Source organism: Bactrocera neohumeralis, chromosome 2 (genome assembly GCF_024586455.1).
Source record: "Bactrocera neohumeralis isolate Rockhampton chromosome 2, APGP_CSIRO_Bneo_wtdbg2-racon-allhic-juicebox.fasta_v2, whole genome shotgun sequence".
NCBI classification, from domain to species: Eukaryota; Metazoa; Arthropoda; class Insecta; order Diptera; family Tephritidae; genus Bactrocera; species Bactrocera neohumeralis.
The window spans coordinates 14,867,763-14,881,052 of record NC_065919.1 but is presented as its reverse complement, the minus strand read 5'-3'; the positions used below and the strand labels follow the sequence as shown (position 1 = coordinate 14,881,052).

At 38.4% G+C, this 13,290-nt stretch overlaps 1 protein-coding gene across 6 annotated transcripts in view; it reads right to left on the bottom strand.

Moving 5' to 3' along the window:
• Positions 1-13,290, bottom strand: part of LOC126767348 (extended synaptotagmin-2-B) — a 51,468-nt gene that overhangs the window by 27,653 nt on the left and 10,525 nt on the right. Inside the window, exon 1 of one of the 6 annotated variants that reach the window (XM_050484914.1) lies at positions 3,003-3,302. The exons of 1 other annotated variant lie outside the window; for it this stretch is intronic. The gene's annotated coding sequence lies outside the window, so the exon portion shown is untranslated. Of the gene's footprint in view, positions 1-2,663; positions 2,799-2,839; positions 3,303-13,290 lie in introns of those variants that run through there. 4 more of the 6 variants (XM_050484906.1, XM_050484929.1, XM_050484900.1 and 1 more) reach the window with 4 other exon arrangements.

The window sequence follows — 13,290 nt, the reverse complement described above, 5'->3', positions numbered from 1 at the left end:
TGACGTCGATTGTTCAGTTTGTATGGCAGCTATATGCTATAGTCGTCCGATCCGAACAATTTCTTCGTAGATTAAAGTGTTGCCTTGGACAATAATCTGTGCTAAATTTCGTGAAGATATCTTGCCAAATAAAAAAGTTTTTATTCAAGAACTTGATTTTGAACTTTCACTTTGTATGGCAGCTATATGCTATATTGATCCGAACTGAACAATTTTTTCGAAGATTATGCTAATGCTTTAGGCAATAAACTATGCCAAACTTGGTGAAGTTATTTCATACAATAAAAAAGTTTTCATACAAAGACTTGATTTTGATCGGTCAGTTTGTATGGTAGCTATATGCTATAATTGTCTAATATCGGCGGTTCCGACAAATAAGCAGCTTCTTGGGAAAGAAATGACGTGTGCAGAATTTTAGATCAATATCTCGAGAACTTTGGGACTTATTCGGGTATATAAGTGCAGACAAAGGGACCGAAAGACGTACTATAAGACACAGCTAAATCGACACAAGCCTTAGTTCAGACACAGTTCTCAACACAGAGATATTCAGCACTTTCTTTCAGCACAACCGTTAGTTCAGAACTCTTTTATACCGAAGTAAACTAACTCCTAAAGTATATTGAAGATTATGATCTCTTCGAAACTTTAATACGGTTTTGTTAGAAATTCAATCAAAATTATCGCTCTGTACAACTTTGAAGGAACTACTAAAGTAAAGTCATTAAAGATTGTGGGCGAACGCGCAGCAACGCTGACGACATACCTACATTTATAATAAACTCAGGCTGGGTGGTCGGCAGAAGCAATATGAAAACAAAGAATACAGAACAATGAATGTTAATGCTACTCAATGAGGTGTTACCTAACCTTACAAATATATTAAAACGATTTTCTTTTTCGTATTTCTGTGCTGATATCAATCAAGTTTCATTTATTGAAATTTCGAAGAAAAGCGAAAGGAAGAAAAATTTCTAGCTGGCAAGCAAAAGCCTTCAAACGTTGTAAACACGTGACTGTAGAGGAAGGGAAATAGGTCGAGAGGTGAGTGAGCTTTACACTAAGGCTTCATGGGAACAAAAGGAAGAAAAATAGAGGATTACAAGGAAAGGTAAAAATTGACAGTGCTTCGAAGAACATTTGGTTCTAACGGGTGATTCAAGTAGATATAATTTTTTCCATGGCCATTTTTTGACAGATCATGCGTGAGTCATGTCAAGCCGTCATATGTTTGTTTTTGTTTAGTATTGTTTAGCATTTTATCGTGGAAAAACTTACGCCTGAACAGCGTTTCCAAATCGTTCTATTTTATTGCGAAAATTCACGTTCTGTGAAGAATGTGTTTCGCGCGCTTCGCTCAACTTATGGTGAACACAATCGGCATATTGAGCATACTATTCGCAAAATCATCACTCATCTTGAGATCCAGCATTCATTATTGGATAATATTCGACCGAATAGAACACATCCAGCATGCAGTGAAGACAATATAGCAGCCGTAGCTGAGAGTGTACTCGAAGACCGTGGATAGTCGATGAGGCGTCGGTCGCAACAACTCGGACTGACGTATGGAATGACTTGGCGTGTTTCACGTCGTGATCTTAAAGAGAAAGCGAACGAAATATAGTTTGTGCAAGAACTGAAGCCGTTCGACCTTCCCAAGCGACATCATTTCGCTCTATGGGCTCTTGAAAAGTTACAAGAAATTCCGATGTTTTCGAGCCAAATTTTTTTAGCGATGAAGCCTGGTTTAATAGGTATGTAAACACGCAAAATTGCCGTATTTAGAACGAAGAGCAACCTTAGATTGAATTCAAGAGCTGGCAAAATTCAAAAATTTTTTCATTCAAAAATTAACAACGGTTTGGTGTAGTTTGTGGGCCTGTGAAATCGTCCATATTTCTTCAAAAATGATGCCGATGAGAACGTTACCGTCAATTGCGACCATATAGCGCCTTGATAACCGACTATTTATTGCCTGAAATTGAAGCTAGCGATCTTGGCGACATTTGGCTTCAACAAGACGGCGGTGCTTCGTAACGTTTCGGTGATAATTTCACGTTTTGGGTCGGTCGATTGGCCGCTAAGATCGTGTGATATCATGCCGTTAGACTTGTTCCCGTGAGAAGATGTGAAGTCTGAGGTTTATGTGGAGAATCTCGCTTCGATTCAGGTGTTGGAGCAAAACATCATGCGTGTCGTTTGCTAGTTATACGTACTAGTCGAAATGCTCGAACGAGTCATTGAAAATTAGACTCAACGACACGGACAATATTTGAAATAGACCATCTTTAAAAAATAAATGGCAAAGAATGTTCTTTCAATTCATTGCTCATTAAATTTAAAGTTTCTGGAACCTGGAAATGGATCACCTATTAATACGATTCTAAAAATTTATTAGAACAGTCAGACGATATATTTACTAAGCTTGGGAAAAATGTGGAAGTTAAGAGAAAGGTTGTTCGGACAGGCTGAGTTCAACAGTTGAACTCAAAAAATATTTTTATTATTATAGTCCATAGAGATTTGAGTCTTCAAACCCAATTAAATTCTTAAAATAAAATGTTTACCACTCAAACACTATTTTTAAAATTTTTCTTTATGTGTTTTAATGATCGAAAATATTTTATTATTATAATTTTAATTTATGTTAAATTTCGCACACTTTATTGCCTTTCGAATTGCCAAACTTTGCCGCCTCCGCGTTTTATTTTTCAACGCCGCTCTCTGGCAGAAACAAATTCACATTTCGCCTTCAATATTTTTTTGCTTTTCTTCATTATAACAATTGACGTAGCACAAGGCGGTTGAATAAAATGGATTTCATTAGTTTTATTACAAAGCAGAAGTGGTTTCGTTGTTCTCGATGTTTGTATATTAAAATTCCGAAAGCGTCGACCGAAACTACCAAAAACAAGACGAGAAAAGAAAAACGTACGAAAAAAAGGAACCGGCTTTGTAAAACAAACAATACGTCAATGTAAATTTATATACTACAGCACTTTTCTTGGTTTCTGCTCTTTTGTTAGAGCTTCACTTCTGGTTACCTGCGCGCTCAGAAAGCCGCACAATGCACCAGCGAAGCCGAAAATCCACGGGCCACAACACAAGACCTTAACACGATATTTTTTGTTCCATATAAAGAGTTAATATATATGTATGTATGTATGTATATCAGCGGGTAAGTTTGACTTTTAACTTTGGCGCTAAGCAAACAATGAACCAGCGCAGAACTACAGCGAAACCGTCGAGCCTACGAGCGAAGAACAAAGCGCACAACACATCGACCGAGTTGAAACTGAAGAAAACCGAAAGAATGTTGTAGCAAGCGCGTGAACTTTGTGGCTTCAAGATTTATTCCGCTGAAAAGCACCGAAAGAAAACTTTATGATTTGAGTGAAAGCTTGCTGAGCAGCTACAAGCTTTCGTGAGCGTGTGCATTGTTAAGAATGAGTGAGTTTTGAGTGATGTTGTGTGCTTGCTTTACTCTCTTTCTAATGTACATACATAAATATGTACACAACATAAGCCAGAGAACGTATATTTATATGTGTAATATACGTTCTCTGCATAAGCATTTCTTGCAGCTTCTTTGTTTTGCTTGGCAAATTCGTCGCGCATATCTGTGTTGCATACATGCATAAATACAACCGTTTGTACCGTCAGTTTAAGCTCTTTTATTTTAGCTATTTTTAGCAAAAACTCGCATATGTGCTGGTGCAACCTCTTGGCGCCATTTATAGTTACCGCAAATGGCTTGGAAGCGACACGAATGCAATGGGTCGCGCGCTCGGAGATAGGCCATTGTCAAGTTGGCATTCGACGGAGGCAAAAAATGTGTGCCCCACAACTGTTTACCCAGCTCTTCTGTGTACGTTCAACAGCCACTCGTAGATTCTTATAATACCTCATTCCAATTGTTTGCGTTTGTTTGACTTCAGTTTGCTACTATTCTTCGAGTATGCGTTTAGTTTTTTTCTCCAGCTCTGTTGTGTTTATTACAGTTTGGTTGAAAAGTATATAGACAAACTAAGGATAGACAAACTAAGGTAATGGTCATGCAAGAAGGTAATTACTTGTCCAAATATGTGTTTATTTGTATATACTTGTATGTATTGTAGCACGTTTACTGACTTCTGCCCGGCCATATTATTCTGAGCCATATAACTTTTATTTGCCCTAATTAAGTGAGTGTTAATTAAAGTTAGAAAATGTCAACAAGCAATGTATAAATGGCAGCTATTGGGTTCAGTTATATTATGCATGACATTATAGGTTAGGTTATGTTAGGTTAGCTAAATATACTGATTTTTCGTGAGGTTACGAATAGTCCCACTTGGACAGTTAGAGATGTTTGTCTGGCCTTCACATATGTATATACAAAGCGTCTAGAGCTAACCACAAATTTATTGTGCCGACTAATATTTTCTTCTTTATTTTTTTCCTCTCTCGTCTCAGTCAATTTTTTACTTTTCAATACGGCGTTTTTTACGTTGCGGATTTAAAAACCAGCGCTCAAACCTGGAGAGGAATAGTTCGCGTTCACACTTTAGCTCGCCTTCAAACGGTTGTTCTTTGGTTACCCAGAGCATATTTGGTCTAAGACCGGAAGTCGTGAGCTGCATGAACCATATGTAAAAGAATCGTTTCTGGCCACTCTCAAGTGAATGGCACTCAGAAAGCTTTCCATCCTCCTCCTTATATCTACTCCAGTCATTTCTGTCGAAAGCTCCACCTCATATTTCTCCCTGCATTGACAAGTTGCATTCACCAAAATCCTCAACGCATGAGTACCAAGGGGCAATGTCCAATATACCCATAATTGCGACCAATTGAACCTTGCTAAGAACTAGTAGTTTTACGGAACTTTTACATACCACTCTATGTAAGAAATTTTCGCATCCACACAAGTGCTGCTTGCTGACTAACATTTACTGATCCCGTGCGAGGCCCATGTAAACAGCGTCGTCCGCTCACGAAGACATATTGCTCGTTCTCATACTAATGTGATTTAGGAAAGGGTGTTGTTTATTGCGACCTCATCGGCTTTATAGTTTCCAACGATACCGCACTGTGGCCGCGTCTATACTCAGGCCGAAGTAGCACCTATTGGCAAGAGTTATTCAGCGTTGGATTTCGAGGTTGACAATGTTGTTGGTGTTAATACTGGTTCCAAGATAGACGAAGTTATCTACGACTTCAAAATTGTGGCTGTCAACAGTGATTTGGGAACCAAGCCGCGAGTGTGAGACGACTGTTTGTTTGATGACAAGAGATATTTCGTCTTGCCCTCGTTCACTGCCATAACCAATTGCTTTGCTTCTTTGTCAAGTCTGGAGAAAGCAAAACTAACGGCTCAGTTGTTGAGGATATAAATATCATCGGCGTACGCCAGTAGCTGTACACTCTTTTGGAAGATTGTAGCTTGTTCGATTAAGTTCTGCAGCTCGAATTATTTTCTTCAAAAGCAGATTGAAAAAGTCGCACGATAGGCAGTCGCCTTGTGTGAAACCTCGTTTGGTATCGAACGGCTCGGAGAGGTCCTTCCCGATCTGACGGAGCTTTTGGTGTTGCTCAACGTCAGTTTACACATCCGTATTAGTTTTGCGGGGATACCAAATTCAGACATCGCGGCATAAAGGCAGCTCCTTTTCGTGCTGTCGAAAGCAGTTTGAGATCGACGAAGAGGTATCGTGTGTCGATTCTCTTTTCACGGATCTTTTCCAAGATTTGGCGCAGGGTGTTGATTTTCCAGCCCTAAGAACACACTGATAAGGTCCAACCAGTTTGCTGACGGTGAGCATTAATCTTTCACACAGTATGCTCGATAGAACCATATATGCGATGTTGAGGAGACTTATCTCACGGTAGTTGGCGCAGATTATGGTGTCTCCCTTTTTGAGGACTGAGCAGAGCGCACTTAAATTCCAATCGTCGGGCATGCGTTCGTCCGATCATATTCTACGAAGAAGCTGATGCATGTTCCTTATCAGCTCTTCGCCGCCGTATTTGAATAACTACGCCGGCAATCCATCGGCTCCCGCCGCCAAGCGTTACTCTTCAGCGAATCGAACAAACTCTTACAGATGCCACAAGAAAAACCGCTATATAGAACATCACTTTAATGAGGTAACCGTCATAAAGAAGAAGATATCTCAACTCGATACCTTTGTAGTTGCTTTTACAATTTTTTGACTAGAGAACAAAAGCGAGCAGAGAAAAGGCGAATACAAGACAGCTTAGGTAAGTTACTAAAATAAATTAAAAAAAAAAATTTCATAAGAAAATTTAAATAAAATAATAATCAGTAAAAAATAATAAATCCAACCGCTGTATTACTGAGCTGTTTGAGCCACCAATATCCTATCAGATATATTTATATCGAAAGTAATGGCGAGACTGTCGAGTTCACGTTATATTAATGAACTTCATTTGCTTAACTCAAAGCACTACATCCATTAAAAGAAATGTTGCTTAAAAACATTTGAAATAAAATAAATTGAAAATGATTTCACAAAATAAAGATTTAAAACATTTAGATTTGCCATTGAAGCGATTCGCCTTGAAAGTTCGCGCTGTGCTGCTGCCACAATTTTTCGCAGCGTTTACCTTTCGCTACTTTTTCCTCACAGCTCTTACTGCCACTTCAGAAGCGCGCGCGTCCGAGTGCACACACCTTCACCGGTTAAAGCTGTGCTGAGCCTCGTCAAGCGCGAGAAATTAATGCCGTTGGCGTCAGGCAGCTATCCACGGCAACAACAGGAAAACAACAGCAAACACAAATAAATATGTAAATGGGTAAGTGTGTAAGGGCAAACAAAAACAGACTCGCAACAAGCAGCTGGGTTACAATGGCGAGCAACTTTGCTGCCCAGCAGCCAGTTGGCGCTTTGTATGTTTGTAAAAAAAATCCTAGTAGGTGTTTGTGTGTGTAAGCAATGTTGCAGACGGATCAAAGCTGCTTTGCTTTTGCATTTATATTTGTATTTGTTGTCACATTTTTATGGAATTTCACTGAAAGGCGAAAATGCTTATAAATATTCATTGACATGCCTTTGCATATGTATGCTTGGTTATGGCAAAGCATTACACCTTTTTATGTGAGTATGTGTGTGTGTGTGTGTGTGTGTGTGAATAAGTGTATAATTACAAACTCCAACATTTTTCGATGGATTGCGAGCGCCAAAGGATTTGTCAGGCAATTTGTTTTCAAATATTTTTATTTGCTTGGTTAAAGGTGTGATGATGACTTGATCGTTTGCCAAGTGTTTGTTGAATAGCGGTTTTATGTCATGATACCGAGTTTAAGATCGAAAATTGTTAGAAATTTTTACATTTTGATTAAGTAAGTAACAGTGACTTGCGACCTGAGACCTCTTAAAAAAGATTAAAATTTTACACTTCATAAAAAAAATGGAAAAAAGTGTTCAGACAAATGTCTATAAAAGAATTAAAGAAGAATCTGTAGAAGGTTTCCAGGGTAATTTTTAAGGTTTTGAAGACATTTTAATTTTTTACAGCTTGAGAACATTGGGCTTGCCACAAACAGCACTTTCGCTAGTGATGCCATTTTTGCCTAGATTTCATGGTGGTTTATAGCCTAGAAGTATGTATTGGGTAGTCGAAAAAGTCATTTCGTATTTCTAATCAAACTTCAACTTATTTTTTTATATTTATATTGAACTTTAACAAACCAAATAAATACCATTTCGGTCGACCACTTTTTGGCATTTCCTCGCTAGAGCCATCCTTCCATCAGTGTAAAACTTTTCTGGTTTCTGGTCGAAAAACCGCGAAAAGTCATTTTCATAGGCTTCTCTTGAAGCCAACTTTACTCCATTAAGGAGTTCTGCATTCACCGAAACAAACAGTAGTCCGATGGTGCAAGATCAAGGCTATATGGTGGATGCATCATAACTTCCCAGCCAAGCTCTCCCAGTTTTTGCCGAGTCATCAAAGATGTGTGTGGTCTAGCGTTGTCCTGATGGAAGACGAAGCCTTTCTGTTGATCAGTTCTGGCCGTTTTTTCGATTGCTTGCTACAATCTCATCAGTTGTTGGCAGTAAAATGTCGTTTGACCAGGCTGGCGCAGCTCATAGTGGATGATTCCTTTTCAATCCCAGCAAACACTCAGCATAACCTTTCGAGGCGTCTGTCCTGGCTTTGCGACCATTTGTTGAGCTTCATCACGCTTGGGCCATGATTTTTTTCGCATATTATTTTCGTATTTGATTGACTTTTCGTCTTCTGTTACCATTCGCTTCAGAACTCTTTAGATTTCATTTCGTTTCTGGAAGGAATCGCAGATGTAAATTCTGTCCTTTAAATTTTTCACAGACAATTCATATGGTACCCAAAAATCGAGCTTCTTTTTGTAGCCAGCCTTTTTCATACGATTCAAAACCGTTTAATGATGAATGTTAGGTTCTTTACCGATGTCACGGCTGCTTATGTGACGGTTCTGATCAAACTTTTCCATAATTTCATAGAATTTTTCATTGATAGATCGATCAGAGCGAGGTGCATCTTTCACATCGAAATTTCCAGAGCGGAAGCGAGCGAACCATTGTTGTCCTACACGAACTGATACAGCATCCTCTCCGTAAACTTCACAAATTACATTGGTGGCTTGTGTGGCATTCTTATTTCACAAATTTCTGAACAGTGGTAACTTTTTTTCAACTTCTCCGAATTTTTTTTGGTTAAATGAAGCTTAAAATCTGCCCTTTCCAACACTATATGGTATGATACAATGTGATTGGTAGCACTGGATATATACGTCTGCAACGACATCTATTTACAAAATACGAAAAGACTTTTTCGACTACCCAATATATACATTTTTCACATAACCTCATATTTAAAACGTATTCAAAATCCTTCTAAGTAGTTCCAATCAATAAAAATGCTACTTAAATGCCAATGTGACTGTCAATATATAGTTAAATATTATGTTTCCATTTACTGTAATATATTGATTTCGCACAAAATTGTCTACTCTATGCTTCAAATTGTTTTATGAGCGTGCTGTAACTGCACTCAATCATAATAAATGAAATATTTGATAACTAAAACACATCCCTTGCCACTCTAAGTGAAGGTGAAATAATTTAGCATAAGCGCACACAAAACCGACACACACTAAGCTGGTTTGTGTGTTGTTGCCGACTGCAATATCAGCCGCGGCGTATGAGCAACTCATAAAATATGTAATCAAATTAATGTTGCTCATACGCAGTGGCAGACAAACACTACAGCGGTAAACGGCTTACACTGTTAAGCCACTAGGCGTACTAAATGCACACAGCTGAGCATAAACACATGTATGCAAGGCACATATGTATACAAAACACATATGTATACGTATATACACACACATGCATATACAAATAACTGATATTGGCAGCACAATTTCATGCGGTGAAGGCTGAATCCAATTTCATATTTGCCTGCCAACATTTGGCCCGTTGATGAACCACAATCACACAATGAGCAAAAATAAATTTTTATCTGTCAATCTATCGATAACACGCAATTTGGTGGTGCTTTAATATTAACCATATTTTGTTGGTGTAAGGTCAGTGTTGCTAAGAATAAATTATTTATTTTGGTTTCAGTATTAATATTGTCATTGTTTGCTAGTAAGAGCAGCTGTTGTTTTTGCTTTTATCGTGTTTGATTAATTGCACAATTTATGTCTATATTTAGTACATACATATATATGTACCTATATATATATTTTTTGGTAACAAAATTGTGGCACTTTTCATATATTTATGATACGATAGTAAATATTTTACCAACAAATATTTCTTATTATTTACCTTAATTGATTATATACAGAATTTAAATATTTTTTCCTTAATGTATATACATTTAAGAATACACACAGAAAAGTTAATCCAGTTCAGAGATATAGTGGTCACCGCAAAACGTCTTTTTAGAGAGAAACTCCCGGAGATCAGCTGTAGTTCCTTTCCAAATAAGTATTTTTACTAATACTAAGTCTTAAAAAACAGTTAAAGTTTAAAAGTTTTCTCAGAAAAAACTCTGAAAAGTTCGCTTTTTTCGGCCTTCTAACCGATCTAATTCTATAAGTGATTACCTTTCTTAATAAGTAAGAACAGTAAACCTTGTATCGCAGAGCTGATTTTCCGCAACTATAGTCTTGACTTGAGACGATGTGTTATTGAATTTAATCGATAAAATTGTCTCAGAAATTAAGTTATCTCTCCACTTCAGATGAAAAGGCTTAGATTCTCGCCTACTTCAGTAGTAGACTAACGAAACAAGTTCTGATATTTAATGAATGGATTTAAATTCTACTAATGACGGCAGAAAAGAAACAAACAATTCAATTCGAAGAGCGTTCCCACAAGCTTGCTAGAGGCTATAACAAAAATTAAACATTCTCGAAGGAAAGCAGATCACTGAAACAAGCTACTATTGAGCATTACTCCTTTATCAAGACTGTGCAGACTCGAAGCGGCTATCAACGAAGCTGTAGGACTCTTTCTAGACAACACGACTTTAGGCACGGCAGAAAAACTCTAGGAGCTATAAAATACGTCATTAAAAGTGTGGAAGCCGCACAGCATAGATGGCATACATACAAACGAATAGTGTTGCTGGCGAGTTTAGATGTCTGAAACGCCTTCAACAGTGCTAGATGGGTGGATATGATCGACGCTCTCGAAAAAATCTTTAAAATCTCCGACTACCTCAAAACAGTGTTGCAGAGCTACCTTAATAAGAGAAAACTGCTGTACCAAACTAGAGAGGGATCACGACAGATAGCAGTCATGTCTGGAGCATCACAAGTATCCATTCCAAGCCCAGACTTGTGGAATATCAACTATGACGCTATGCTAAAACTCGAAATGCCAGACGAATCGTACTTAATTGGCTACACGGACGACACTGCAGCAGTAATTATAGCACAAGACACAGGAGAAGCGCGAATGCAAGCAGAGCTCGACTCACACAACCTCCAACTCGCTACGAAAAAAACAGAGCTAAGACTGCTAACAGACTGACTAACAAATATGCACATACCCCTCGAAATAAATATGCAAACGACTACGGATATTCTTAGGACACAAAAAGCCGTAAATATCTAGGCGTAAGACTGGACCGCAGACTAACCTTTTGGGTACAAATCCAGCATGCCGTAGGAAAGAGAAAGCTCTTAATGTCGATGACTATCAGCGTCTTATTACCTTGTATATGGAACTGAGATCTGGGCAGATGTGCTTAGAAATGAAAACCGGCGTAGAGTAGTGGCCAGAGTGTACCGCACCGTAGACCTTAGAGTTGCATCAGCCTACCGAACAGTGTCAGGCGATGCAATATTGGTTATACGCGATAATGCCCAATTGGTTTTAGTGTCTTCCTTGGTTTAGTCTCTTCATATAGCAAATGCTGATGTAAACCTTAGTTGCTTATATTTCGAAACTTATATATCTAAAATGTAATTTCACTGAATATACTGATTCGCAAGTAATTGATATTGATTTCATTTAGTTCAATTGAAAAGTCCCCGCCCTCTCATTGCAAAACAATTTTTTTTAAAACTGATTATAGCAACCCTCAAACTTTTCGTCACCTTTTTTGCCTCAAAATAGGCCTCAGTTTCGGCGGTCATCTCTTCATTGTACGAAAATTGATTCTCAGCATTCTTTTGAGATCTGAGAACAGGAAATAATCACTTGAGACCAGATCTGGAGAAAACGATGTATTCGGAAGCAATTAGAAGCCCAATTCATGGATTTTTGCCATCGTTTTCACTGACTTGTATCACGGTGCATTGTCTTGGTGAAACAGCATTTTCTTTTACTTCAAATGCGGCCATTTTCGGCGATTACGGTCCAATAACGCTATGTAAAAGTCGCAGCTGAGATCACCCTTCTTTTCAAGGTAGTCAGTAAAAAATATTCCATGCGCAACCCAAAATACAGCTTTGGAGTATCATATCATTTTCTCTGATATTTGTAGACGTTTTCAGACTCATTCTTTATATGAATTGTATTTCACAGAAGTGTATTTTTGGTCAAATAACTTCATATCCCAACTATTAGCGAACACTTTAACCGCTCTATATATTTTACCTAAGCCGTATCTTTTATACTGTTACAAAGTGTCGTTAGACGAAAAAGTTATAATAAGAGACAGCAAAAATCTCGCGCACGAACGATCAACCACACTCGTCTCTTATTGCTTGCGGCTGGGCACCTGACCTTAGGCAACGACAAAGGCATAACAAGCGGCCATTTAGAAGTGACAAATCGTAAAATCAGCTCTTTTATTGGAATAATAGTGAGATGGAAATCACTTTTTATTGCAGTCCTCGGCGATATATTTAGTTCGTGGCAAATCCGTGCTCGTCTTCGAGCATAGCTTTGCGGTGAATTTGGACAAAAAGTAGACAAATAAAAATAGAAATAGAAAATAATAGCAAAAACTTTGCAAATGTCACATGCCAGAAGAATTCTCAACTGCTTATCAGCCGTTTTTGCTGCCAGCGACACTTTAGTTCGCGAGCAGCTGCATTGTCCTTGCTAGGCGCTATATGAGGCGTTATTTGCACCCAGTGTTCATATTTGAAAACTAGCTGGTAAAAAAATCGAGCTAGGTTTAGTGCATTTGGTGTCATGCCTAGTTAGTTGTCAACTTTTTGGCATGCAAGCAACCTCCGAATTTATCCGCGCTGATGTCCTTGTCGCTGCTGGTTATTCGCTATTTTCATATTCTCCACGCGATATTCGAATGTCCAATGAAGGGACGCAAAGTTTTGACGGATAGTGGCTCGGGGGTTGCCACACTCCCAGGAGCATTGATGCGCTGAGCGAAATGCTAATAGTTATTGCTGTTGTTGTTGGTCTTCAAATAGCTTTTCGCTGTTAACTTTGTCCATGAGCACCTGCTACAAATATTAATTGCGACACATACTACTCGCACTTGTACCAAGGACAGCACACAGGCACAGACTCATCAAGCGCACAACCGCGTAAAGTTCCATTTTGCATATTTCCTCTACACACACATTCACATATGTACATATATTCCGGCATAGTGTTTTCGCGGACAGTTTTTATTCGCTACAAGGGTGTTCTACATTGCCTTTTGCTATTTATTGGCGCTCTGAAAATCATAGAGATGTTATCTTCAGTAATGATGGTGACGACTGGAGTCGTGTTGTATGAGTGCTTCGCCGCCATTTCATCTCTTTGTGGTGCGAAACCCGACTTCAACAAATAGTTGATATGAAACATAGATTGTAAGAAACTAGAA